Raw genomic sequence first — 4,958 nt, 5'->3', positions numbered from 1 at the left:
GCTTTTTTTCTGCTTATGTGGTGCTGAGGAATCAAACACAGGGCCTCAAGCATGCAAGGCAAGTGCTCTACCACTGAGCCACCTTCCCAGCCCTTGTTTCATTGATTTTTATGGATAGTTTTTTTTTAGTTTCTGTTTTGTTGATTTCTGCCCTAATTTTTGCTATGTATCTCCAGTTAGTCACTTTAGATTTGAGTTTTTCTAGCAGTTACAATTGCATCAGGAGGTTATTTACTTTAATGTTTCCATTTTTTTCATATGTACAATTAATGCTATGACCTTTCTTTACAACATTGCCTTTGTTCTATCCCAGAGGTTCCATTGTGATGTGTTTACATTTTCATTGAGTTGTAAGAATATTATAATTTCTTCCTGAATTTTTTCTGTGACCTGGGTGTTAGTCAGTACTGTGCTGTTCAATCTCCATGTTTTTGAGTAATTTCTAAAGTATGATTTGCTCTTAATAATTTGATTGATTCCACTGTGTTTGGATATAATGGTAGGATTTATGCCAATCTCCTTGTATTTGCTGAGGTTCTTTGCATGTGTGATCTATGTTTGAGAATGTTCCATAGGCTGCTGAGAAGAAGGTGTATTAGGTCATTGTTGGGTAGAAAACTAGATGTCTGCTAAGTCCATTTTTATTATTGTGTCATTTAGTTCAGAGGCTTCTTTGTTTATATTTGCTTGGTTGATGTATCCTCTGAGGAGAGTAAGGTGTTAAAATCTCCCAATATTATTGCATTTGAGTCTATTTTGTTCGGTAAGGCTGAGAGCATTTGTTTAACCTGTTTAAGCACTCCATTGCTTGGTGCATAGATATTGACCACTCTGATTTCCTCTTCATGCATCAATCACTTTATTAGTATGTAATGTCCTTACTTGTCTCTGTATTTATTTTAGTAAGTCTACTTATCAGATAGTAATATGGCTACTCCTGTTTTCTTGCAGGGTACATTTGAATGGAAGATCTCTTTCCAACGCTTTGCTCACAGTTGGTTTTTATCTTTGGCTGTGAGATTGGTCTCTTAGCAAAATCAAATGAATAGATCTTTTACTTTTGATCCAATCTGCTTTTCGTTTTCTTTCGTTGGGGAATTGAGTCTGTTAATGTTTAGGGTTATTATAGAAATGTGTCAATTTTCTTGCCATTTACTTATTTTCCTGTATTTTGTTTCTTTTCTTTTCCCGTGCTTACTAAATTTGTCTTGTGGTGGTTTCTGTCTGATATGTTTCTTTCATTTTCTTTGTTTTTTTTTCAGATTGTATTCCTCCCTTTAGAATTGTTTGTAATGCCAGTTTGATGTTCATGACTTCCTTTAATCTTTGTTTGTCATGGAAAGTTTTAGTTTCTCTGTCAAATATAAATGATTGCTTCCATGGGTCACAGTTTGGTTTGGCAGTTGTTGATTTTCAGGATTTAGATAATATCATTCCAGGCTCTCCTTGCATTGAGGGACTGTGTAGAGAAGTTCGCAGTGATTCTCATTTTATTTCCATTATAATATATGTCCTTCTTTGATTTTAGAGCAATTAAAGCCAATTCCTTGCTATTCAAGTCTAATATTTTTACTATGATGTGTCTAGAAATATTTCTCCTTGTATCCTGTCTGCTAAGGGTTCTATATGCTTCTGTTTGTGGGTGAGATTTTCTCTCTTAAGATGGGGAACTACTATGTTATTATACCAAATAGGTTTTCCATGCCTCTATTAAATTATGCTCCCTCGTTGATTCTAATTATGCATAGATTTAATTTCTTGGCTGCTTTGGCCAAATCTTGGATTTCCCTTTGGAATGTTCTAAGTGTTTTTTTAATTGTGAAAATATTATACAGAGGGGTTACAATTACATGGGCAAGATAGTGAGTACATTTCTTATCAAGCATTGTTGCCTCCTCCTTTGTTTCCCCTTTTATCCCTACTCCTCTCCATCCCCCCATCCCACGGCAAAGTTGTAAAAAGTTCGTTTTTCGACATAACGTCTGCCTTTGACTTTCTGTTCCAGTTCTTCTGATTTATTCTTGACTCCTGATGTGCTATTTTCCATTTCACTTATTCTGTTAACTATGACTTCTACTGGTGTTTGCATTGTGGAAAATGAGCCCTTTATGCTATTAATATCAGTTCTCCAAGTATTAATTTCATCTGTTAATGAAGGGTTTACTGTGTTTTTTATTTTCTTTGTCGGTCGTGGGGCTTGAACTCTGGGCCTGAGTGCTTTCTCTCAGCTGTTTAGCTCATGGCGAGTGCTCTACTACTTGAGCTACAGCACCACTTCCAGTTTTCTGGTGGTTTATTGGAGATAAAATTTCAAGGACTTCCTGCCCGGTCTGGCTTTGAACTATGATCCTCAGATCTCAGCTTCTTGAGTAGCTAGGATTACAGGCAAGATCTGTTGATGCCTGGCTTAAGAAATCTTGGAATTCCTTTGTCATGTGTTCTTTCTTTTTCTTTTTTTAAATTTTTTACCAGGGGAGAGCACGAATGTCATTCCCCACTACTGCAAATTATGCAATTGAGTTTCCCACTTTGGGGAAATCACAAGGCTCAGCACATCTGTAGTGCAATGGATAATCCTCGCCCTGGGAAAACCACCTTCGTGATCATGGTATCTCCCCTACCAGGTAAATATTCATGTCTTCCTTCTCCTATTGATACTTTCACATTTCCCCCTTTATTTCTTTGGCCAATTCCATCATCATTTCTTTAATGGTTCTTTTGTCCTCCATCTCTTCTTCACTTTCACTGGGGTCCTTCCCTGGGTTGTTGTTAGATTTGCGATTTGGTTTGTTATCCTGATAGTCCATGAATCATGTCTTCTTTCATTGTGATTTACATATTTGGGTCCTGGGATTGTGGGGGTCGTGACCTGAGCTTGGCCTGCTCACACCAGAATGATGTGACAGCCCTCACTTGTCCCGGGCTAGTTGACACTGGGTAGGCCAGCCCATGCCAACAAGCACATGTGCATGCGCTGTCTCCAGCTGGCTGAGAGGAGCATGGTCCCGTCTGCAGTGGGGGATGGCAAGGTTAGAATCGGGACTTCAGGAGGGTTGGGCTACCCACATGGGCACAAGATTTGTTTGTGCCTTGGCCCTGGGTTGGGTCTGTCCCCACAAGTGGTCTATGCTTGGCCTCCTATGGCTGGTGGGCACATGTGCATGCTTGATGTATCTGAGGATGAGATCTACCAGAAATTGTTCCATTGGAAATGTCTGCTGCACAATTATGGAAACAGTAGATTCAAGACTCTGAGAGACAGGCATGAGGTTTGTGGAGAGGCAGGCACCCTAGAGGGGAACTCTCTGCTAGCAGCTACAGCGTGATTCCTGGGCTTCTGGTAGGGGCCTCTGAATGCATGAGTTTGGGCTCCTGATGGGGGATTGCTCTACCAGCGCCAGCAGGTGCTCACGATAGGGGGTTGCTTCTCCTGTAGCTGGCACTCATGTTCACTTAGCAACTGCAGCTGATGAAATGCTTCTCCTGCAGCTGCCATTCAGAAGCCTTTCATGGTTCCTGAAGGGAGAGGCTCTGTGGGTGCGGGGACGTTTGTTTTCAGACCAGCATTGTTATCCCCTGATAGCCAGGACTGTTGAGGACACCGAGTCCTGGCGCCCAGCACGTGTGAGTCCCTAGGACCTCCTGCTGGAATCCAACATGTGGGATGTGGGCAGTGAGGAAGGGCTCGGACTTCTTTGACATCTTCAAGTGTAATGTTCCTTCATGGGTTGGAGGGAGAGGGGTCCGTGTCACGATCTGTGGGTAACCACCAGCTCTGATCTCCTGTGGGACGGAAGGGCTTCACCCCAGCAGAGAACTGGTTGTGAGGATGACCAGCAGTGCTGTGGCAGACCTCTGTGTCTTTGCGAGGAACTCTCAGGTTGGCTCCCATATCCTGGACAGACATGGAGCTGCTCCTGCAGCTCTTCTGTGTTAGTTGTGGGCTGAGCCATGGTGACAGGGGAGCTCTCTGGGTATGGGTGTTGTGGGGCCTCACCTCTGATCTCTTCTGGGTATGGCGTTGTGGGAGTATTCTGTGTTTGGATTCTGCAGTCTGCTGTTAGTTATGGAGCCAGGGTAGCCACATGTTGTTTTCCTAAACTTCTGTATTTACCCTTGTTTTATAATGAAGTAGGGATATTAGGTCAAAGTAACATTGTTTTGTCCTCACCGTCATCATGGAGTCTGGATGGGTCTTGGAGGCTTTTTACCCAGCTCTAAAAAGCCTAGAGGGAAAACAGGCCATTCTGGGAATATTGGTGTCATGCTGCTGGGTCCCTAGAGAGCTCTGCTACATAGAATGCTCGACCCTGATTGCTCCCCTAGATGGTTTGTTTTTGTTGGGCTTGGGTCTTTACCCCAAACATGTGATTATTTTGTCTTTACAAGCTTTGTGCAAGCTACATTATAGTCTGCAGGTCTTTTAGACATGAGTCCTTCTGCAGTCACCTGCTTTCTAATAAAGATTCTCAATTTGAGCTCTCAAAGTCTGGCTTGTCTGTTTCTCATGAACCAATTCCCATATAAAAATTTTAATGACTATTTCCAGTTGAACATTCCACATCAGTCTTAACCATAGCAGGTCAGATACTCTCTTTCTCGGGCTTTGTCTTGAAGAGAATGCTGTTTTACATTCCTCTGTCTCTCTGTCATCACAGAGAGCAAGTAGCTTTTTAACCAGGTGTCAAATCCCCATTTCAGGCTTTTAAAAGCAATTTCTTACCTCCAGATCTAGAAGACACAGACCACTGTCTTCCCTCAGAAGCTCTGATGACCCAAGTGTAGCAAATCCATCCTTTTCTGTGGTATGAAGTGTCTTATCAGTGAATAGCACTAGATCAGCTGGAATTTCATCTTCTTTTAACTCTTGATCAGGATGCAATCTTTAGGCTTACATTAGTATTTGAAAACTCAAGATGTGGAGTCAGCAGTCCTTGTTGCCTTGAGGGATGAAAAGG

At 42.0% G+C, this 4,958-nt stretch overlaps 1 non-coding gene across 1 annotated transcript; it reads right to left on the bottom strand.

Moving 5' to 3' along the window:
* Window positions 1-2,470: 2,470 nt before the first annotated feature.
* LOC122103163 lies at window positions 2,471-2,632 on the bottom strand. Its single transcript, XR_006146717.1, has one exon. It is a non-coding gene; the product is annotated as a U1 spliceosomal RNA (small nuclear RNA).
* Between the last annotated feature and the right edge of the window lie 2,326 nt (window positions 2,633-4,958).

Source organism: Dipodomys spectabilis, unplaced genomic scaffold, assembly GCF_019054845.1.
Source record: "Dipodomys spectabilis isolate Male_0828 unplaced genomic scaffold, ASM1905484v1 ptg001987l, whole genome shotgun sequence".
NCBI classification, from domain to species: Eukaryota; Metazoa; Chordata; class Mammalia; order Rodentia; family Heteromyidae; genus Dipodomys; species Dipodomys spectabilis.
This window is presented reverse-complemented; position numbering and strand designations above follow the sequence as displayed.